Here is a 24260-nt window from a genome sequence, read left to right as displayed (position 1 = left end):
TTTTAAAAATTTATTTATTTTTGTACCAGGGATCGAATTCGAGTCCTTGCACTTGCGGGGCAGGCGACAGAACCACTGAGCTAAATCCCAGGCCCTCCTTTTTTATTTTTTTGAGACAAGATCTTTCTAAGGAGCAGCACTATGTGCCCAAGACACATCTTAGCACAGGTGGTCACTGCTGTGTGCCCCCACTGGGGGTTCTGATCTCTCTACCTCTGGCTCCCATGAGTGGGCAGCAGCCCTAGAAAGTCTCCCTCCAGTGGTCTGTATTAAAATCACAATATGCCTCAGAAACAGCAATCTCCAGGACATCACAGAAAAAATCCAGACAGAATCCATATCAGGTCATCAATGACCCCTGCCCTGGAGATGGGTAAGGTCAGTCACAAAAGAGGCAGCAACCCTAAGCCCCATTTGGAGAAAAAAAGGGTATGGCAAGCTCCCCTGAACTCACAGTGCTTGGCACAATGTCCACCTGCCCATGTGTCAGCCAGGGGCCTTGCAAGAACTTCTCCCATCTCCTCATTCACACTGAAATGCCAACTTAACTGCTCCTTTGGACACAGCAGCTTTCACATGCAGCTGAATGTCACAGTGTATGCCCCCCTCCCCCATAATGACACATTCCTGGCTGCTCCATGACCCACAAGCAGTCTCATACAGACACACTGTGGCTGGAGGAGTGGCTATATGAAGTCCCTCGGCTCTTCCTGGAACATATAGCATGATTCCATTCTGCATGGCTCCTGCCACAGCCAGACATCCAAAAGGTCCCCATACTCCTTCAAAGACCTACAGTGTGACAGTGGCACACTGACACACAGGCCCCAGGCAGGCAGCAGAGAGGATGCAGGGTGACAGGACACTGAGCCTGCTCTTTGGTAGACTGAGCATGGGGTACTGCCTGGGTGTGAGGTGCAGCCTCCTTCAATCCTGTAGTCAAATGCTGTTTATCACTAGCCTCATCCAAGCCTGGCACACCACCCTATTCTTGGCACAAAACATCATTTCACTAGCATGGAAGCCTAGGTCTCAACCACTGAAAAAGTACAGAGGCCAGAAATGTCTGTGCTGAGAGGAGAGGCCGTACCTCCAAAGCTCCACAAGCCCTGGGTGCCATTAGGATGACACAGTAATGTCCAGTGGAAGGCAGCTCCCAGAGCCCGGCCCCAGCTGCCTGGCATCAAAGCCAGCATTATATCCAGGGGCTTCTTCTGGGAACTTCTTTGCCCAAGGCCAGCTCTATAGAGAGTCAGGCAACCCCAACTAGCCTATCTAGCTCCTGAACAGAATATCCAGAGGAGTCCTTCATGTTGTACATCTCTATACAGATGCCTCATATCCCCTTCCCACATGTCTGGTGGGACACTGACCCCACATCTACTTTGTACATGTCTACCTGGGTAGCAACCAATACACTCACCTCTCACAAGCCCACATGAACACTGACCCCACGTCTGCCTCCCATGTGTCTATACAGACACTGGTCCACAATACACACAATCATAGGAACACTGACCCCATGTCGACTTCACACATATCTACTTGGATACCAACTACCATGTTCAGTTTCCACATGAACACACAGACACTTCACATCCACTTCCTACAGGTCCATAGGACACCAACCCCACATTCACATGCTTCCCCAACACATCTATCTGTAGTCTATAGAACTCTCCTACCTTGGTAGCCCTATACATTCCATAACCTGGAGGCCAGGGCCAGGTCCCATCTGTGATCCCAACAAGGTTCCTAGTACTTGCTGTATGGTCCTCCCAAGCAGAGAAGGGGACAGGAACAGAAAGATACATTTCAGAATCATCCCCTCCCTCTGTCTCCCAGCAGTCCACCTGTGACTTCTGCCTCCATCTCTCCATCTGCCACAGCTCAAGCAGTGGCAGTGTGTTACTCCCCAAGGAGAAAGCCACTCTCATTTTGCTGAGTGCAGCCAGCAGCCTCTATCATGTCCTAAAGACCTGGTGACCTTACTCTGAGTTAACTTCAGAAGGAAGCTAGCTCAGCCTCCAAGCTGCTGGAGTCCCTAAAGATCAGTGTCCATGTGGAGGTGAGGGACAGCCAGACAGCAATAGCCCCAGCTCTACATACCAGACCTGTCCCACGCTGACCAGGGATAGGTAGAGGACCCACAGCATGGCCATGAGGATCATGTTGGCACAGCCAGTTATCAAGATGAAGGAAGAGATGCCCAATCCAAGAACAGCAAGGAGGTCTAGGTTGAAGTTCATGTCTGACCAGTCCATCAGCCAGAGGATGGTTGGGGCGTAGCTCCAGGCATCCAAGCCGATCCTGCCATGGAAGTACTGCTGGATGCTCTTCAGGTATGCCTTGCAGGGCAGCAGGCCCCGTTCACCAATCAGCTGCTTGTTCTGATGGAAAGCAACCAGGAATGCCACAACTGGAAGAAAGACAAGCACAGAGGGTGAGAGTAGGAAGAATCCGAGGGGCAGCAGGGGGCCAGGCTGAGGAGGGGATGGTTGGCATCCAAACTACACCCTAAAAAATTTTGAGTATCTTCTAAATCTCTGAGGAACATGGAAAGTCTAGCCCAGAGAAGATACACTGTAAAAGGGTGTGTTGTGTCTACTTCCACATGCTCCACAAGCAGGTCAGACACGGCTTATGTAAGACTGTGCCTAGAGTCAGGCATGCCTATAGTCCCAGCTGCCAGTCCCAGGATGGTGAGGCAGGAGAACCATGAATTTGAGGCCAGCTGGACAATTTAGTAAGATCTCATCTAAAAAAATTAACGATAAAAACAAGACTGTGGTACCATGTAAATGGGCTTCCCCAGTGGCAAGCAGTCTTCCCCTCGGCTCTCATCAAAGCCACTGCACCACAGGACCAGAGAGCAGTGCTACTGCTGACATACAAATCATGGCTACCCAGGCTCTAGGCACCAGACACTGAGGACATTCCCAGCAACTGCACCTCCAAGAGCACTGAAACATCCTCAGAATGTCCACGTTACATGGGTGTGATGCACAGAGATGCTGATGGTAGAGATCACATTCCATCCACGGAGCGGACACAGGATCATTTGCGCAGGGAGGAGACACAGAGAGGACCATCCACCCAGGGAGGGAGAAAGGAAGGAAGGTGCTCCTAAGGGATCCTCACAGCCTCCCAGGGATGCCACCAGGTAGAATACACACATGCTGTAGGTAGAATACACACATGCAAACCTATAACATAAGTGCTGCAGCGGGCTGTCTGTACCACCAAAAGCTCTAAAAGATTTGTCATCACTGCTGTAGGACAATGTGTGGCTGAGTGCCACCTGGGAAACCTATGCCGTACTCTATTCCTACAGCAAATAATAACCCATCTTGCCAGGAATGGAAGACCTGGAGGTTAAGCCTCCCCTACTGTATGTCTAAGGTTTCACCTGGCCTTCTAGGAAAAACACACGATCTGACCCTGGTCTACAGCAAATAGAATAAGGACCAATCTTGTTTGTGGAATATGTACCCATAACGTGTAACATATGAGAAACAGCATAAAGATAGAGAAACTGGGAATGTATATTAAAATGACCTTACAGCATATATAAGGTACTGTTCTATTACTACATGAAGGTAGGTTCAAATTAATTTTAAATGTATATTGTTTAAGTCCTAGGGGAAAGTAGTAAAAAATGTTTCAAAAACAATTCTAAATAGTAATAGAGAAGGCAAAGTAAAATTTTAAAAATCACTCAACCCAATAGAAGACAGGAAAACAGGGAAAAAGAAACAAAGAAAGGGAGGAACAAATAGAAAATAACTAGCAAGATGGTAGATTTTAATTCATCACTCTAAATGGGAATGTTCTAAACATACCAGAAAAGATAGACACCATTAGATTGGAAAAAAGAGCAAGGCCCATCTCTGCCTTGGAATCTACTTTAAACACACATAGACATGTTGAAAGTCAACAGGACTTACACATACATGTGAATCAAAAGAGAAGGCAAGACCTGAGGAAGCAACAGACAAACCATTTATGGTCAGAAGCTTCAACATCCCTTGCTGGGTCTGATGAATCAAGGAAACAGGAAATCAAGAGGACCACAGGAAACTCAACACTACTGGACACTGACAGATCATCACATGGAGTGAAAGAGCAAGACACTTGTGGAACACTCTACCCAAGAGCAAAATCTACATAATCTTCAAGTACACATGGGACATTTACAAAGACACATCACATTTTAAGCCATGAAACAAATGCTAGTATATGATCAGGAACTGTAATCTATAAAATATGTTCCCTGAATTCCTAGAATTAAATAATAGAAACCAATAAAAGAAGGTTATCTGGAAATGTACTCAAATATTTAGAAATTAAGCCACACATTTTTAAATAACCCATGGATTTAATAACAGGGAGGTACAAGAGAAGTTGCAAAATATTTTCAATTGAATGAAAATGAAAACACATACAAAAATTGTAGGCCACTGTTTAAGGAGCACTTAATTGAAAACTTATACTAAGATGCTCATTTAGAAAAGGTTACAAATCTACAAGTCTACTACTTTAGGAAACCAGAAAAGAAAGCAATGTACATCCAAAACAAGTAGTAGGAAAGAAGCTTTTGAAAGGAATAAAAGTAGAAACCAATGAAATTGAGAACAGGAAAAAAAAACAACTAAAACAAAACAGAGAAAGACAACATAACCAAAAGTTGTCTCTTTGGAAAGATCTGAATTACTGATTGCCCTCAGACTGACTAACCAAGAACAAAAGATGGCCAGCAGGAAGAAGAGACACTACTACTAGTCCACAGCCATTGAAGAGAATACTACAAGTCTCTCTCAAACCATGCATCTGACAACTTAGATGAAATGAAGTAACTGCTTGGCAAATAAAAACTACCAAACCATCACTAGAAGAAATAAAGAAAACATATCACAACCAATTTCATTTTCTAAGTGCAAGGCAGGTTCTGCATTCAAACATTAACAATTGTGAGTCACCATGGTAACACATTACCTAAGAAAAACTATATGATAATAGAAAAAGAGTACATGACAAGACTGAACATTAACACCTTCACAATGGGGCCATAAATGCACAACTGTCCCATTGGGTAGTTTGTATCACCCAATGGGACTGTCCTGTGCTGGCCAATGGGACATCATACATGTACCACTGGTGGTTCAAGTTGGAAGGAATGTGTTAACTTTCAGCACATTAGGAATAGAAGGAACTTCATTAGTCTATAACAGGCATCTATGAAAAACCTATGGTCAAGACTAAAGATGAGAGATTGAACACTCCCCCAGAATTCAGACCAACACAAGGACATTTCTCTTATTGGCGCTGCTCAACATTGTATGAGAAGCCCTAGCAGCACAAGAGGAGGGAAAAGGAAGAAGGAGGAGAAGAGGGCTGAAGGGAAAGAGAAAAGAAGAAAAAAGAATAAAACGGCAGTCCCCCTAAAAGGCATAGATATAAATCTAATAAAATATAAACATTATCTGTCTGTGGAAATCTACAAAACAATGATGAATGAAACCAAAGATGATCTAAACACATGAAAAGATACACTATGTTAATGGTTTTGAAGAGATGAAATTATCCCCATTTAGACCCACAGAGCCAACAAATCAGTCAAAACATTTGGAGAACTTTTCTGTAGATACCGACAAGCTGATTCTAAAATGCATATGGAAAGGCAAAAGAAACAAGAGTAGCCAACAGTAATCAAGACACAGTGGTCCTGGTGAAAAGACAGCTACATAAATCAATGGTACAAAACAGAGAGCCCAGAGATAGACTTACACAAATACAGTGAATTCATTTGTTTTTTTACAATTCACTGTACACTCTTTTAAAGTTTTGTACACTATCTTAATATGAATGGGACTGCTTTACTACTTGAGCCATTTTTAATTTTAATCAAAGCAAACTAACCTAAGTAATACAAAGTATTAAAATACTGCATAAAGATACAAAAACAGACATACTAATTCTAGTGAGGAATGTAATTAGGCAGTTTCTTTTTTAATAACCCACAATTGTGTTTAGGAAATCACACAAACATAGATCGCTGATTTTAATGAAATGCATAAATTTTTGGCAAAGCTTTGTAGTTAAAAAAAAAATTACCGAAGAATCCACAAAATTAATGTTTATTCTACCCTTGTGTCATATTTCTGGATCCTTTACCAATGTTACATGAGGAAAAAACAAAAGGAAAACAATGAAAAACTGAAATCTGAATCCCTAATGTTATCAAGTAGGGCAGTAAATAAATTAAAATCTAGTAACCATCAGCAAGAGTACAGCAAAGATAATGCTGTAAAAAGAAACAAAGAAAACTGCTAGAAAATTGTATGTATTAAACTCTTTCAAACCAGCAAATATGCTCCTGTATACAATGGAACACAGCATATATAACATATATATATATATGTAAAGGTATAGAAATATGAGTTTTTAAAAATATTATGAATAGAGTGCGGGGGTTTACCTCTATGGTGCTATGCCTGCCTCGTAAGTGCAAGGTCCAGAGTTTAATTCCTAGTACCAAAAAAAAAATGTGAATGGATAAAACATGTTTGTAATGGTAATTTTACTAAGCTACTACAGAATGGACCAGGATTTATGGATTCTGGAGATGATATGGTACTGTAATTCTTTGATTGGGATAGCGGATACTGTAGCAAAAAAAATTTTAAAAACATACACACCCAAAAGTAAAAGACAAAGGTGAATGAGACTTCTCATATCTTGGTAACATTTAGATGGAATCAAATTTAAATGCAGTTAGGGCCGGGGATTTAGCTCACTTGCCGCTGCCTGCCTCGCAAGTACAAGGTCCTGAGTTCGATCCCCAGTACAAAAAAACCCCCCCAAAACCCAAAATACATATTAAATGCAGTCCACTCTGCTTTTTTTTTTTTTTTCACTCTGCTTTTGAAGAGGCTTTGGTTCAGCTCCCAAATCTTGATTGCTTGACACAGTCTCCTATGAGAATATTCAGAAAGTGACTTCTTAAACAACAAACCTATTTTTAGTGTTGGAAAGCTGGCCTTAGTAGTGTGTCAGCATGGGACTGATAATCACTATCTTTGGAGGCAGTCCTAATCTTTTCTTGTATACTCTCCCTATAAAGTTGAACAGCCTCTCTGTTTTCACATTCGGTGGTCCATATTGCTATCTTATCACCTTTAGCTCTAATACTAACAATAGTTCCATATACATCATTGCTGTAGTCATCAAATGATTCTCCAGTAAGGGCCAGTAGTGTCTCTAGCCAAAAACAATCGAGGTCACTTCATCCAGATCATTGTTTGTTCAGTGTGATTAGTCATCATCCTCCCTGTTTGTTTTTCTTATCTTCCCACATGGGCTCAAATCTTTAAAAAGTGAGTAGTCACAGCCAGGCATTAAATTACCAGACAACTGGATATGGTTGTATAGAGCTCAAAAGTCTTCAACTGTGTCAAACTTAGAGATTAGTCAAAGGTTTGCTTGCCAAGTCTTACTTTTATCATTTTTAAAAAACAGAGTTTTTTATAGTGTGGTGGGTTAGCAAACTCCTGATTAGATTCTGTTTTCGCCTCTTCTACAAGTTGGGGATTAGGAGTAGGAGTTGTTTCCGGTTCCACAGTTGCCATCTTAGCTCACTCTCCAGTGAATTCATTCTGACAAAAGTGCGAAGACGATTTGTGTCAATCTTAACTGTCAACTTAACTGGATTAAGAGATGCCTGGAGAAGGGCTGGGGATTTAGCTCAGTGGCTCTGCCACCTGTCTCAAAAGCAAAAGGTCCCAAGTTCGATCCCCAGTACCAAAAAGAAAGAGAGAGAGATGCCTGGAGAGCTGACTGGATCATGGGAGTACTATACTGAATGCAAGATGTGTGGAGTCATGTAGACTTCCACCCAGATTTTGAAGGAAGCCCTGGGAATGTGGTCCTGAGAAGGGGGGTGCCTGAAGCTGTGGGAATGAAACCAAAGTGCAGCGGAATATCTAGGAAGTCAGAGATGCTAGAAACATGAAATAACTGCCAAGCAAAGCCACAGGCAGTGAGAACATCCAGCCCAAGAGAGGTCATGTGGGCTGTAACTGGCAAGGGCATAGGAATAGAGCTGCCGAAGCTTTCTGGAATCATATCTTACCACCATGTGCCCTGGATGCCAGACATAGAGCTACAGAACTTAATGTCTGCCCTGCTGGTTTTTCATCTTGTTTTGGTCTGATTATTTTCTATTTCCCTATTCCTCCTTTTTGAAATAGGAATGTTTACCATGTATCTTTATATGTTGGGAATATATAACTTGCTTTCTGAATTTTGCAGGGATTCACAGCTAAGAGTTTGCCTTGAATTTCAGAGGAGACTTTGGAGTTGGACTTCTGAGTAGTACTGGAACTGTCGAGATTTTGAGAAAGGGATTTTTGGTCACATGCAGGATAGTTCTATTACGTTGGATGGGATTATTACTTGTTATGGTGATTATTTGGAGATTAAGTATGGTTTGAAGAGATATGATTAAGTGTCAAGATGATAAGGAGTGAACTTGTTTAGGTTAATCTTAATTGTCAATCTGACTACATTAGAAGATGCCTGGAGAGTTGATTGGATCATGGAGGTGCTATATTCATCAATAAATTAACCTCAGGGCTGGGGATTTAGCTCAGTGGTTTCGCTGCCTGCTGCGCAAGCACGAGGACCTGAGTTCAATCCCCGGTACCACCAAAAAAACCAAAAATTAACCTATAGTTTCTCCTAACTGAATGTGCTGCTAGGAGGTGGGACCCAGTTGGAGGAGGTGAGTCACTGGGATGTCTTTAGAGGGTGTATCTCTCACTGGCACTCTCTCCCTGGGCTCTGCTTCCTGGCTATCATGAAGTGAGCAGCTTCACTCCCCCACACCCTTCCACCATGATGTTTCTACCTTAGAAGCAGCTGACCATGGACTAAAGCTCTAAAACCATGAGCCAAATTAAACCTCTCTTCTTTTATGTTGCAGGTCTCAGAGGGAAAAGCTAACTATTTGTTTCCAGAGAAGAAAAGCTAATACACTATCCAATGGATCTTTTCAACAAATAATGCTGGAACAATAAGACATCCTCCATAGTGTAAATGTGGTTTGTTTCCCAAGGGTCCACGTGTTGAAGACTTGGTCCACAGTGTGACAGTATTGAGACCTTTAAGAGGTGGGGCCTAGTGGGGGAGACTGGCCCCTCCCCTCAGTCTGGCTTCCTGTCTTCCCAAGTGACCTCTTACTCAAGTGACCTCTCCTGTACCCTCAGCACAATGGTACTATCCACCATGAGGTGATGAAGTCAGGAAGCCCTTACCAGAGACTTTCAGCCTTTAGAACCCTGAGCTCGACAACCAATCCTCTCTTCGTCACCACCCAAGCTTTTGTAATAGTAGCAAAACCAAACTAATAGTATGTCCATGTGCAAAAGGATTACCCTTGCCAGGCATGGTAGTGCATGCCTGTAATCCTAGAACTCAGGAGGCAGAGGCAGGAGGATTGTCACAAGTTCGAGGCCAGCCTGGGTTACACAGTGAGTTCAAGGCCAGCCGGAGCTACGTAGTGAGACCTTGTCTCAAAAAAAAAAAAAACTACCCTTTGCTTGTACTTCATATCTTATATAAAACTTCACACAAAAAAGACATAGAGTAAGCATAAAACATTAAAGCACAAAATTTTTAGAAACGGATATAAAAGATAATGCAATGACTTGGGTTTTGGAGTGAATTTTTAGATGTAACACCAAAAGCAGGACCCATGGACTTTACGAAAATGAAAAAATTTTGATCTACAATAGAAGCTTTCAAGAAAATTAAAAGATCAACCACAGATTGGGAAAAATATCTGCAAACTTCCTATCTCATAAAGGACTTATACCTAGAATATTTCAAAAACTCTTAAAACTCAGTAATAAGAAAATCCAATTTAAGCCAAGCCTGGTGGCACATGCCTATAATCCTAACACTCAGGAGACTGAGGCAGGAGGATCGCCACAAGTTCAAGGCCAGCCTGGACTACACACTGGGACCCTGTATCAAAAAAAAAAAAAAAAACTAATTTAAAAAGTAAGAAGAAAAAGGAGCAAAAGATCTGAACAGGCACTAAAACTGTTTCACACAAAAACACACTGATGGCAAATGAGCACAAGAAAGGGCTCAGTGTCACAGGTCCCTGGGAAAGCCAATTAAACTACAATAAGATAGTGACACACACCTATCACAACAGCCAAAATCCAAAAACATCTGACAATGCCAAATGCTCCAAAGGAGTCCAAGCCACAGGAATTCATTGCCGGGGGGAACATAAAAGGGTACAGTCACTCTGAGTGAGATCACCAGCATCTTGTACAGCTGACCAAGTTTTGTGGGCCCGTGATCCTGCAATGGTCCTCTCAGGCACTCACCCAGTGTGGAACGTATTGACTCTGCAATGACATAGATGGATCTAAAATGCATTTTGCTAAGTGTGAGCAGAGACCCCAATGGCTGTACTCTGAAAATTTCTACTCACACAACACCTGGAAAGGCAGGACATGGGAAGGGATGTCACCCACTGTGCAAGGAGTTTTAATTCCATTTGCTGATCAGACTCATAGAACTACACAGCACACAAACATAAACTTTAATGTCTGCCAACTAACAAAAAGACAGAAAGACAACCAACCAGGATATCAGGGGACAAGGGAGTGGATGCAGATGGTGACGAGTAGAGCTAGGTCACAAGAACATGCGATGTAGCTCTGCTGTATGGAGGTGGGTCTTCAGGAAAGACAGGATGGAAGGAACCACCCCACAATGGAGCACTGTGCTCCATTGGCTTTGTCTCTGGGATCCAGGGAACAGTCTGAACTGCTCTGCTCATGAAGGGCTGAGGACATGAAGCAGGTCTCCCCAGTATAGTGGGCAGCTTTGGGTAGCCAAGTGCTACACACAGATGGATAGTGTCAGCTACCTCTGAAGGAACACAAGCCAGGTTGTGTGTGTGTTTATGAGTGTATGCATGGCCTTACTGTGCACATCAGGCCTGTCTGCAGGTGGAGGGGAACACAACCTGGAGTACAGCCTCATCCCCGGGTGCGGCTCTGTCCACAAAGGACTCAATGGAAATAGCTGGAGTACTAAAGTCCTCTTCTCTCACCACAACTCAGACCAATGCACAAGAGAAAAAAAAAAGGCTTAGGGCCAGGGATTTAGCTCAGTGGCACTGTGCCTGCCTTGCAAGCACAAGGTCCTGAGTTTGATCCCTGGTACCAGGAAAAAAAAAAAGGGTTAGTATCACCATTTTAACAATTTAAGAAAATATCTCTAAGGCAAGCAGCACAAGAAACTCTCTACCTGTCAAGAAAAGTGAAGACAGGTTGGGCAGGATTTGTTTTCTGAACACGCTGCAAGCATCTTCAGAGGAGCTTGTGTCAGGCAGCGCTTTAGAGGACCCAGGTGCCTGGAGAAGAGGAAAAGTGCTCAATTCCCATGAGCGCTCAGAACCCCTGGATGTTCAGCACAAAAAATCAAACAGGGCAGGTTGTCAAGGATTCTTTTTGGTTTCATTTTTTTCCCCCTCAAGTTTTCTAAAGAACAGCTGAGAGTTCACCAAAGCCCATTGGATGTGAGGGCTTACCTCCTTGGTCCTTTTCCCATGCATCTGAACTGCTAGGCCTCAGGCCAACCTGATTTCCCCTGGTGAAGGGCCTAACTTCCTACATTTTTGCAACATGCTAGTTAAATTCATCTCACCTGTCAGGGGAGTCAGTACCTATGTAAAGAGACACATTGTAATTGCATAGGGTATACATAATAGCACCCATACCAATGGTCTGTGTCACAGCCAGCTAAACCAGGTACTACAGTGTCTGGGCCAAAACCAAGTTTTGAGATCGTTTACACATCAGATTCTTAGTTTCTCCTGATAATTCAAGGTTCCAATCTGGAACTAGAAAAGTAAGGATTGAAGTCCTCTGTTCTGTCAGAATTGAAGCTCCTTGTAGAGATCATTCTAGATCTCAGTAGATTCTACCTGGCAACTCAACTTGCAGGGCCTGGGATGAACTTCATTCTTCTCTACAGTACTCAGGGGCTATGTCAGGCTTCAGCCCCAGCTGGGAGGCAGGTGAGGTAGCATCCCCATGGGGTCTGGTACAGAAGGGCTCAAGACTTAAATCTGAGCAAGCTCAGGGAGATCCCTGGAGAAGAGAAAAAGATCTCCCTGCAGACATGCCCTGAGATAAGGCCCAACAAGGCCTAGGGATGGAACATCAAGAAGCCCAGACCCTAAAAGCTCCCAAAAGGGAAAATGGCTCCCCTACAAAAGAACCAGACTCTCAATAACTCTTCACCAGCACCACAGTTCTCGGGGAAAACTGCTTGGGTTGAGAACTGAGAACAAGGCAGGTAGATACAAAACTCACCCACTCCCTGGCCTTATGTGAAACTCTGTGTGGAGTATACTCACAAAGCAAATAAACCAACAGACAGGAAGTCATGAGATACAAGAATATGAATATGACCCAAGAGAAAATGGAGACCTTTTGGATGGGGAGTCTGCACCCTAGGTGGGCCACACCTGGGGCTGGGAGTAGGAAGGGATCACAATTGGAAAAGTATTCTGTGCAGACACAAAGCAATGAGGGGATGTCTGCAGTGAGGAAGGGGCATTCACTAAGATGGAACTGAAGGGGCTCGAGGATGCACAGGCCTCTTCTCAGGGTACCACAGCAGGGGCTCCAGCGCCCCAGAAAGCAAAGGAAGAAGACCACAGGGCATCATTATTCAGCCCTATAGGGGGTTATGGTTCCTCATCACAGGAGTGAAGTCTGAAGACAGACAGACCTCAGAGAAAGAAAGGACAGCTGATGACAGGGAAAGCAGAGGCCAGGTGGTCTGAGGACCATAACTGGGGGGCAATGCCCCTGTTGAGGTTCTAGTAATTGCCCTAGGAAGGCCACAGTGGCAGGCAGGAACAGCCCTTGGCCAAATGCTACCAAGTGTGCACTAGCTGGTCCTTGCCATCTAGGGTCTTCCCCCAGGGAGGGCCTCTGTTCCAAGTGGCACAGACAGATGTTAACCTCCAGAGTCAATAGAGAAGCATCCCTGAAGCCCTGAGCCCTAGAAACAAACCTACCTGCAGCAAACCCCAATAGGGCCCACCCATCTCACACCTGGTATCTCCTGGCCCCAACAAGATAAAGTGAACTCAGATTAAACCAAACACTGCTGAAGGTCTCCAAGCTGACTACAGATGTGGTACCCACAGAAAAGGCCAGCCAGTGACCAGGCTGCAGTAGTTAATCACCAGCCTGTCCTCTCCTGACCAGCACCTCATGGTTCCATCTTCAGAAGCTGCATTCGAGCCCTGGTACCAAAAAAAAAAAAAAAAAGAAGCTGCATCATTGGAAAAACATTTCATGCTGCCTAAACTTCAAAGGAGATATCCTCTTCCTACTTCCAGAACTCCCAGTGCCTCTCCTTATATCTCACACATCATGTGAACCTCTCCTCAACAATGAGCCCCCAAATCTACTGAAAATGACCCAACACAATGTAGAGCCAGCCCTCTGCCCCAGGACCTTCTGAGTGGCCCTTCCAGACCATACTTCTCCTCTACTGGATCAGTAAATTCAGCTTTTCCCATGGTGGCCTTAACAAACAGTGCCCAAAGACCCCAGAAGTCCAGCCCCAGTTGCCCAGCTGCTAAACTCTTGGCCTAATGGAGGGTTTCAAAGAGGTTCCAGACTGGTCATTTCCTGTGCATCCACTTACTGCATGGCTAAAATATTCTTGCACCTACAGCCACTGCAAAAAGGGGTCGACACTGCAGTTTAACTTCTCAAAATACCCCATAATTGGGTAACTGTGTGCCTGGGCTGGTAAGAAGGAAGCTGTACTACCCTTCTGACATGTTCCTGGGAGGTCTCTGCTAGCCTCCCTCTTCCTCGGAGAATACAGGTCATGTTTGTTAATGCAATGAACATCAGGAGACAATAGTGTCTTGGGCCCACTTTGCTGCCTGGTAACCCTGAGTGCAGGGCCCATTCTCAGGCTCTAATTCCTCATTGTACCCAAGGACACCACAGGCCTGATATATGCCACAAACACAGCAGCCAGATCTCATAGCTCAGGCTGACAGTACTTCACATAGCTTTCCTGCCCAGAATTCAGCCCTCCTAGATGCTCCTCAAGGCCTGAAGACAGCAGTGCCCAGGTGTGAACTACTGCTCAGAATACCTGGGTGGTGGTGGTGGTGAACAAATGGTAGGGTGGAGCCAGGGATGTGGACTCCAGGACCACTACCCTGGTATTAGCTTGGGGGACCCTGCCATCCACAGGGGTATTCACATGGGCAATGGCAGTGCTACCAGGCTAGCATGTCCTCTGAGGCCCAGCAAGTCTGCATACAGTAGACCACATCAACACAGTATGTGTTGGGTGCACATGTCAAAGTGACAGGCAGGTCTTTGTCCCAAGTGGCTTGCGTAGGACCTGTTGGAAAGCTGCTCTCCAGTAATAGCATGCCTCTGCTCCCATGTCATTGCTTCTGAGGCCACCCCCAGAACACTCAGGTCATGCACACCCTAACCTGTGTAGAGTTTGCCCCTAGCATAGACACATCCCAAAACTTCATCAGAAACTTTAGTGGAAAGGGGCCAGCCCCTAGACAAATCAGGCAGGATGGAAAAGGTTGTTACCCCAGGAGTGGCTTCTGGGTCTGATCTGAAAGCTTCATCTTACTTTTCTCATTGCTGAGACAAAATACCTGACACCTGAAGTTAAAGAAGGAAAGGTTTATTGTAGCTCACAGTTTGTATAGGTTTCAGTTCATAGTTGGATGGCTCCAAGGCAAGGTGGCATGGCATACGGGCATCATAGAGGAGAAACAGTTCATGGTGGGCAGAAGGGAGGAAGGCAGAAAAGCAGCAAAATAGTGGAAAAAACAGCAGTCTGCCTCTCCCTTTTATCCCTTCCAGGCTACCTGTCCTTTGGGTGGTGCGACCCATACCCAGGGTGGGCCTTCCCATTATTCACACCCAGAACTATGCCAAGCCAATCAGTGATTTAGTAATTTAGTAATCACATACCCTTAATCCCAGCATCACACACCCTAGATCTTAGCCACCTCCGAAGGAAAAGATCCACCTAAAACCGAATGAGGTTTTAGGGGGAACATTTAGATAAAAGGTCCTAACAACTGGCAAACTACATTTTTGAGCTTCATTTTCCCTGTCCACATCTTTATTACATGCCTTTTAAGGTAACTTGCCTAAGATTAAGCCTGCCTAAATTCATTGTCTCTCAACAAGGGGAGTTTCCACAGAATGTATTTGGTTATATTCAATTACTTGGCTTTCAATATCTAGAAGCACTAGAAAATCTAATATCCAAGTGAAATGTCTGGAGAACTACCACCTTGGAAGAGCCTGTGTCCCTGAGGAACAGGGTAGCTCATAGGCCCAGGGAGAACCAGAGCCTTCCAGAAAGAGGTACATGCAGCAGGACTTGCCTGGGGCCACCCCAGCCACAAAACCATAACCCAAGAAGATGGGAAACTGAAAATCTGATTCTACTCCAAATACCCATTTTAGTCTTGCAAGACAGAAAAGAAAGGCATATGTTCTATGCTGTATATCTATCTGCCTGATTCAGTGGCTTAAAACTGTTCCTTCTGAACCAAACTGAACCCCTGTGGAGGGCAAAGACAGCACTGTCAGATTTGCAGGAGCCCTTGATCCTGGCTGCATGTAAAGCAAAGCTGCTGAAGTCCCTGTCAAGTTCTGCTAAAGTCTCTAGACTCTCTATCTTGGCTCCATCCCTGTGACAGTGAAAACTTTCAGAATGACTCTTTGGTGCTGTGAAGGATGATAAATCAACATCATGTACAGCTACTTTACAGCAGTCTACACTGGCAACCCCACAGCGATCACTCAGTAATGACTCTGGCACTTTGCATCAGGAGGTGGCCAATTTATCACACAAACCCAAAATGGACCTGGCTTCACCACAGGAATGCCACATGGATGCTGCCCAAAAGCTGCTGGAACTCAGCTTTTCCCCGGTACATGTGAGGGAGGTGGCTGAAGAAAGGAAGTGGAGATGCTCAGTGTTCACTGTGGAAGCCCCCTCTAAGCAGCCATCCTGGCCAAGTCCTCTACTGGTCTCAGGGCTCATTTGGGAATCTCCATTTGGTCTTCCTTACCAAAAGGCTGGGCTGTGTTCGTCAGTGTTCACCTGCTCATAGGATCATTCTCTCTCAAACCAAAATTCTGGGCTTTGGGTGTGGGGTGGGAGTTGGTATGGACAGCTGACCCCACCAAGCCAGAGGTTCTGAGCTTCACCTCTGCACTGCAGGCTGGCTGGCCTTGAGATAGGTAGGAGGGCTCTTGGCCAACAGGTCAAATCTGGATCTGACCGGATCCCTAAGGCTCAGGCTTCACCTGCTAGGGAAGTGGTGGCAGCTAGCAGCTCCCTCACGTCCCGATGAACCTCCTCTGCCAATTTGAATCGCTTCAAATTGCAGGGTGAGCAGCTGGGTGGACAACATTAAAGAAACCCTGGTCTGGCCATAAACCAGTCACCTCAGCTCTGCTTTCCCTCAAGGCTCCCCAGACTCAGGTCGGGCAGGCAGCAGTGGGGATGTGAGGCCTTCGAAGCCAGGTGAAAGGAATCCTTTGCTTTCCTTCACAGTTAGTTACCTCTATCCCTAGAGGCGGGACACAGGGTATGCATCGCTACCTGCTGTCCAACTCAGCCAGATATTAGAGCTGCGGGAACGGGTGACAAGGTAAGGTGACCAGGTCGCATGTCCTCCCCCAGCCCCTCCAGCCCATGCAGTCAGTCCCCGCTTGGGTCCGGGGCAAGGAGGAGAGAGCACAGGACTGCGTTAGTGACATCTGACAGGGGCTGGGGGCCAGGAACGGGTGTAGGAGCCTGGAGGAGCTAAGAAGGGAGGAACAGGGAGAGGTGGGGTAAACAGGAGTCCCAGAAGCCTGGAGGACCTGGGCAGGGGTCAGGAGGCGTGGAGGGACTAGGGGTCCAAGCGCGCCGGATAGCGGGACACCGGCAGCGGCCTGGGGCTCACCGCGCACTCACAGTAAACTAAAGCGAGGGCCTTCAAGAGCATGATCCTGGTCAGCCAGAAGGTGCCCGGGCACAGACAGGTCGCGCAGGTCGTGGCACGAGGCTCCGGCACGGGCGGCGACCCGGGTCCCGGGTCCGGTCCCGCGTCCTCGACTTTCCGCTTCCTCAGGGTCCCCTCAGGCGCAGCCATTGCAGAGGCCTCTAGGCGCAAGCGCGAGGGAGGGCGGTGGACGGGAGGCCACGCCCGCCAAAGAGGCGGTCCCCGCCCACAGGCGGGTCTCCAGAGCCCCCAACTGGCCTCAAGGGCGGGCCTTGCCACGGAGAATGTGGGAGGGCAGTTACTGACCTGGTTTCTCATTCCTTCTCCTTTCGTGCTGCAGGCGTTGGCCTTGGGAACCTGGGTGCAGAGGGGAAACAGTGGGACGCCTTCTGCACGCCCGGCGCAAGGGAAGGTCCGTCCTGGGGCCGCTCGGGGGCAGGGTTTTCAAGCCCCCTCATCAATCTCGCATTTCCACTCTGCAGAGGATGCTGGTGAGCAGCAGAGCTAGCCTGAAGTTTGGGTAGATCCTCCAGCTTCCTAACCCACCCGAAATCCCAGCGGGGTCTCTGCACATCTCCGCTAGACCACCAGGGCTTCTGCAGGCTCTGGCTCCGGGCTGCAAGCTGTGATCACTGAGGGGCACTCGGACTCAGAGGAAAGAACTTAGTAGTACTAACCTGAGCGAACCCCAAGCAGTACACTAAGGCTCTGCTTTCTGAAGAGAGGGGCCACTCCACCCCTTCTCTGAAGTGTCACTGGAAAGGGTGGATCGAAGGCATGCCTCAGAGAAGAAGATGTGTGCAGGTCAGAGTTTCTGGGCAAACAGCTTGGAAAGAAATCACTGAGGTGTGGGTTTTTCTTTATTCATGTGAAAGAACTCTTTACATATTAAATATCCTATTCCTTTGTGCACATTGTGAATATTTTCCTTCTTTTTTTTAGTAGTGGGGATTGGAGGTTGCTCCTCATGCATGCTAGGGAAGTAGTTACCACTGAGCTACATTCCTAGTCCTTTTTTATTTTATTTCTGAGGTGGGGTCTTCCTAAGCTATCCAGGCTGACCTCAAACTAAACATCTTCCTGCCTCAGCCTCCTGAGCAGCTGAAATTATAGGCATGTGTCGCCAGTACTCAGCCCAAATGCTTATTTTGGCTTTTGTTTTTAAATTTTGTCCTCAGGCTCTTAATTTTATTCCTGGTGTTTTAACATGAGATGCCAACACTTGCATAGTCAAATGATCCAGGCTTGGTGCTTGTTTATACCTTCACCCACCTGTACTGAGTCTCCTGAGGGCAGGGGCTAACTGTGGATGTTGGATCCCTCAGCTCTAACCCAGACCAGCAACTTCTGAGCCCTCTCCCCAGCCCTGTCTCCCCCTGTTGCTGGGATAATAGCATATAAATATACAGCTTACTGTGATTTTTCTCCCCTGAAAAATGTTTAATTTTCTTTTCCATAAGCAGCCCTCCCTCAGGAGCTCAGCCGTAAAGTGTGGCCATGGCAAATGACGCCATGAGTGACACAAATGCCTTCCACATCCTGCTGCACCCAGTTTTGTGTGCCCGTCACCTCAATCCAGAGTGTGTCCAGGTCTGGAAGCCTTGGGTCTTGGAGCAGCAATTGGCTGCGGCCACTGCCCTTCCGTCAGGTCCTTCCATAGAAACCTTGACCTATACCTCCCCTCCCCACTGTCCAGGTTCCAAGCACGGGGACAGGCAAGCACAGCTATTTGCAGAGTATAGCTGATGCTTGCAGAGCTTCCTGGGTCTGTCTGGAGTCTGGTGCTGTGCATGGGACTGAAGGACAGCTTTACCATCAGGTGTGACCCTGGGTCCTCCTTTTCAGGTGGGGACAGTCTTCACAAAGGCTCCTTTGTCCTTGGCTTCCCCTTGCTGGGGCCGCATTGTCCTCCCCACAGAAGGGCACAATGGGGCATTGTGTAGAGCAGAAAGGGGCCTCTTGTTCTAGCATCCAGCTCTCGGGGCTCAGCTCAGCTCTGGGCTCCCTCTCTGGCTTTGCCCAGGGTGGGCAAGGCCAGCAGAAGGGTCTGTTGGGAGCTTGAGTCTCTTTGGATCGAGTTTCTTGCTAGATCTGCCTTCCTGGACACTGTCAGAGCTGGCTCAAGAGCAGGTCACCAGGGGCAGAGCTCAGGCTAAGGAGAGGGGGGCCAATGGCTGAGGTCCTCCCTATTTCATCCTGAGTTTAATCAACAATGCTCTGAGGTATTATTCACCCATCAAGAGGAACAAAGTCTCAACATATGCTATGACATGGATGAACCTCAAAAACATCAAGTTAACTGGAGTACGACAGACTCAGTCATGATTCCATTTGTGGGAAATGTCCAGAATAGGCAAATCCATGGGAGAAGAAAGTAGATTAGTGGTTTCCAGAGGGAAGGGAGAGTGATTGTTGCACAGATGTGGGGTTTTCTTTTAGGATGATAATGTTTTGGAACTACACAGAAGTGATGGATGTGCAACACTGTGAAAATACTAAGTGCCACTGAATCATGCCATTTACAATGGTTAATTTTATGCCATGTGAGTTTCACCTCAATTAAAAAAAAAAAGTAAAAAGAAAACAAAGCAACAAAGACATCCCTAAAGTGGAATGTTTCATCATCACCAGAGGCATTGCTTTTTACCTGTTGGAATAAGTCCTGTCATTTCACTAAACCTCCTTTAGTAGTTTAAAATAACATTTGAATTACAGCTGTCATCCCAGAAAGATGCTCCACACAGAAAACAAATGTCTGCACACCCAGCATAAGCTGCAAGAGGAAGAAACTCCTGCACAAGAGTGGGGGCTGTCAGCCAGGTGGGGTCCCAAATATGCTTTTGTCATCCTGTTGTTTGTGCCCCAAAGACCATCTGGACACTGGGGCAGGGGTTGGGTGGAGGTGGGAGGGGGAGGGGCAGGGGGATGCTTCCAAGTTTTACTTTCAAAGAAAAAGTAGGAGAATATGTGAAGCTGACAAAGGGGAGGCCAGAGGGACCAGAGATACCCTAGGGCTGAAGAAGAGACAGCAAGAGTGGAAGCAGAGGAGCCCCAGGAGCTGGCAGCTTCAGACTGGGCTGGTGTCTGGAGACTAGCGCCTGCCTGCCTCTAGGTGGGCCCTGTGCCCCAGACACCCGCAGCCTCCTCCTGCACAGCCCAAGGCTGGCTGCACTCCCAGCAGCTGCGGTACCGCTTCACAGAGGAATGAGCCCTCTGTCAGCACCTCGTCCAGCTGTCCCTGGGCACCCCAGCCTGGCAGCCCCCAGAGTGTTGGGCCATTGTGCCCAATGTGCCCTTACAGCTGTCTCAGGGACCCACAAGAACCCAGCTTGGGCCCAAATCTAATCGTGTACCCTTCATTTACCCCAATTTTTCATGTCTTGAAGTCTTAAAGGGGAGCAGGCCCCATGGATGCTACCATCTGTTGCCTTCTCCTGGAGGGGTGGTCAGCCTGGGCCAATCCTACCAATTGTCCAGTGGCCAACCCCACCCCTAGCCACAGGGAGGCTGGCAGGTGCATGGGGGTGACAAGCAGGTGCCTACCATTTGAGGGCTGTGCTGAGACTGTGACTCACAGGTGGCTGTGCTGCTTGGCCAATGTACCTCCTCTCCTGCACCCCAGAAGGAGATGTGGCCCCAAGTTGGTGAGTTATGGTGAGCTGTGGTTTCAGGTAGGGTGGAAAGTAAAGCCTCCCAGTACAGCTGTACTCTGCTGGCAAAACCCTATGGGAGGAAACACAAATTATATTCTGAACTGGAGGAAATCTTGGAAACTTTCTGGTCCAGAGGTCAGAACCCAGAGGCTTATGGGCTAGGGTCTGCCCACAGAACTGTATAAGTCACCATTTGCCCCAGGAATCTCAAGTAACAACCAGCCCCAAACCATGAAACCTGTATCCTGGGCAGTGCCCTCAGTGCCAGGCCCTGCCAGTCAGCACAGAGAGGCATGGGTTTCCTATGCCTTTGTGCCTGCTCCAGCCTTTAGAACCAAAGCTCTGCCCAAGACTTCCAGATGCAGCTTCTGCATCTACAGTTCCACATGTTCCAAGTAGGGGGAGGAACCATGTTGCTGCCCAAGGACTCGCATGATGACATTTAATTAAACTCCCTGAGTTGAGGAAAACAAATGCTTAGGAGTGGGCAGAAATCTTTTCACAGGTATATTTAATTCGCCTTTGGTGCTAATGAGTACAGTATATAGAACCTTCTGTCACAGCAGAAGAGGTCAGGGCAACAGGCAGCTGGAGCCCCACTCACGGAAAGGGGATTTTTCTGTGATATGTTTATTTCAAGCCACCATCTGCCTTCCTGATTATTCTTGAAACAGGGATCCATTTGGGGGTTTTAGATATGGACATCATGGGCAACAAGCCTTAGCAGATCTGCATGTCTACCACAGAAGGATGGACACAGGCCCAGCACCTGGTGGCTCAGGAGGCTGCTCTTCTGAAGTGAGAACCCCATTGGTGTCTGGTGCTCCTCCTGCACGTGGTGGAGATGGCTTCTCCTGGGCCCTTACCTTGTTTCTCAGCAGAGCGCAGCACTCAGAGGAGAGACTTGGCACAGAGCCAGTGACGGTGAAGGGGTAAGGGCCAGGGTGGGCTGGGTCTGGGTCAGGGGAGCCAGGGCCTGGAATGGAACAAAGGTCTTGGAACAAGGATCTGAAGAGAGGCTTGGGTCCTGGTGTCTACTGACAGAAAAGGCAAACTCTTCTGGTACAAGGCACAAACACACCTCACCAGCAGACAGGGGTGGAATGTTAGGCCGATAGAGTGCAGTCCAGAGCCTGACTAGGTAGACAGATGGACAGGCCATAGCAGTAAGATCAGGGCCCCGCTGGCAGCAAGGAATGATGGACAGTAAGCAGCAGAAACCACAGCTGTCCTCAACACATCTGTGACCCTTGCATGCACCTGTCAGCAGGGACAGAATGAGCACTGGGTCTCCTCCATTCCTTGGGCTAAGCACTGCCACCACCCTGGAGTCCTTTCAAACTGAGAACAGCTCTCACAGGGATGTTCCACTTGGTGGTAGGAACACCAAGGATGTTCTGCGAGGAACAGACATCCCCAGTGCCAGAGCTTACCTCAGCTCAATCGGGGGCGGGCTTTGACCTCGTCCAGAACTTCCACTCCAGTCAACACCATCAGCATCCCTGAGACTGCTAAATGATGGGGAGGAGGTGGAAAAATACTTGGTCCAGGACTTTGAGTGCTGTTATCAGGAGGCCAGCCTCCTAGGGGTACCAAGCAGAGTCCTCAGAGCCCCTCCCCTGCCTGTGTGGGACCAGTGGGGCAGGGTAGGCCGAGTTTGGGAGCTGATTCTCTGAGCAGTTCATTCTTTTATGCCCCTCCTCTCCCTGTGTTTCTGCCAGACCGCCAGTAATTAAAAGCACCAATTACTCTCCAAGGCTGTGCTGGAACAGAATGCCAACTGCTTCATGGGCCACTCTGCACACAGGGGCTGAGAACACAGGAACATGTGGCCCTCCTCCGATGCATCTCTCTTAAAGATGGCGCATAGTCTGGATATAGCCTCCCCAGGCTCTGGGTTGGGGCTGCCAGGCTAACCGATGGGGAAAGGCAGGATGGTACAGGACAGTACCTCCTTCCACAAGGGCATGAAGCTTTCAGTAGCCCGTCTAGCCCCCAACACACAAACAGCTTCCTGGGCCACATCCCTAGAAGACAGGTGAAGGGCTGAGAAAGAACCTACCAGGCCAGGACTAGCATCATGTCAGGCCCCTTCTTAGAAGTACCCTTGGAATTTCTGCTATAGGGTGTGTCTAGCAACCTTGCTTTTATCAGCCTTTCCAGGCCCCAGGGCCAGTGGTCCAGAGGTAGGTACTCAGCCTAAGTTCACCCAATCAGATTCTCACTCTGAAACTGCAAAGTCTACCAGACGACAGTGAGATCCTGTAGACTGGGATGAAGTCACTAAGATATGGATGGGGCTACCAGCAGCTAAGGAGCCTGGACACAGGAAGAGCTAAGGGAAGAGGGAAGGAGGTCCACACTCGAACAAGGACGTGTGGTCCATAAGGTGAATGGAGAAGTGGCTTGAAGAGCTGCCCCTTAAGTTTTAAGTCACTGTGACTCTCTGTTCTCACATCCCCTGTGTTCTCTGTTGCCTCAGGACCTTTGCACATGCTGACCACTCCAGGAAATGATTTTTTCCAAAGTTGAAAGCTTCAGGTATCAGCTGAACTGTCAGTTTTTCAGGCCTTCTCTGACCACCCTTCCTATAATCCCCTGAGAGGAACATCTCAGTCTCTAGAAAGGGCTGTTTGCCTCCCCTTCCTTAAGGCCAGCATGTTCAGTTCAAGGACTGCATAGTGTGGTCCTGACCATGTCCCCTAGAAAAGCCCTGATACAAAGCTACATTTAATGAGTACCAGGAAACACATGAATCCACTGAGACATCTCTCTCTATGGAAGTCACATCCTGTGTCCCCTGGGGACCTCCTGGTTGAGGACAGGAACCAAGGTCAGCACTGATTCAGGACAAGGGGCAGAGTACTGACATTTTCCTGAGGACTCACAGTGGCCCACAGGTGAGCCTGGCAGGGGCTTTGGGGCATCACCTGAGGCCAGCAGCCTGCACTGGGCTGGAGAGCCTGAATCCTGATCCCATGGGGGTGAGGGATGCTAGGCCCCAAGCTCACACCTACCCTGGGGAGAGCACATAAGGGCTCCTGGCCAGCCAGGGCCAAGCCCCTCCACCACTTGGTGGTGGCCTGCACATGTGTGACATGTATCACGTCAATGCCTTGAGGTCCCTGCTGCCCAGGAAAGTACAGGCCAGGGTAGGACACTGTGACCCAAGCCTAGACTGGACTTCTGAGCTGAACCTCCTTTCCTTCAGCTCCCAGCAGTCACCTCATCTGTGTCCTAGGGACTTGGACACAGTGCCCTGGGTGGGAGTGGGGGGCAAGAAGAGGCTGCCCTACCAGCTTGGCATATCCAACACAGGCCCTGATTTATGCTTTCTTGGCAAAGCATTAAGACCTGCAGCACTGGTGGCATCTAGGCCCAGGCAGTACAGAGTGGGTTCCTATTCTCAGTGCCTCCATACATCTACTATGGCCTGCAGTGATCCTATCTGACAGTAGGTTCTACAGGTGCCCCAGGCTGCATTCCCCTCATCTACCCTCAGT

General features: G+C 47.5%; 1 protein-coding gene and 1 pseudogene across 5 annotated transcripts in view; both read right to left on the bottom strand.

Annotated features, from left to right (window-relative positions):
* The window catches only part of Lmf1 (lipase maturation factor 1), a 99233-nt gene extending 81968 nt beyond the window's left edge, over nucleotides 1–17265 (bottom strand). For 2 of the 5 annotated variants that reach the window (XM_087202844.1, XM_087202848.1), the window contains exons 1-2: nucleotides 17077–17265; nucleotides 2110–2419 (exon numbers count right to left, since the gene is read on the bottom strand). The gene's annotated coding sequence lies outside the window, so the exon portion shown is untranslated. Of the gene's footprint in view, nucleotides 1–2109; nucleotides 2420–11331; nucleotides 13207–13244; nucleotides 13346–17076 lie in introns of those variants that run through there. The other 3 variants (XM_087202845.1, XM_087202846.1, XM_087202847.1) reach the window with 3 other exon arrangements.
* On the bottom strand, nucleotides 7003–11323 carry LOC101709982 (eukaryotic translation initiation factor 4E pseudogene; annotated as a pseudogene).
* Nucleotides 17266–24260: the final 6995 nt, after the last annotated feature.

This window comes from Heterocephalus glaber, unplaced genomic scaffold (genome assembly GCF_053883595.1).
Source record: "Heterocephalus glaber isolate CG9 unplaced genomic scaffold, H.glaber_assembly_v1.0 deba00001781, whole genome shotgun sequence".
Lineage (NCBI taxonomy): Eukaryota > Metazoa > Chordata > Mammalia > Rodentia > Bathyergidae > Heterocephalus > Heterocephalus glaber.
Note: the sequence above shows the minus strand (reverse complement) of the source record. Positions and strands in the feature narration are given on the sequence as shown.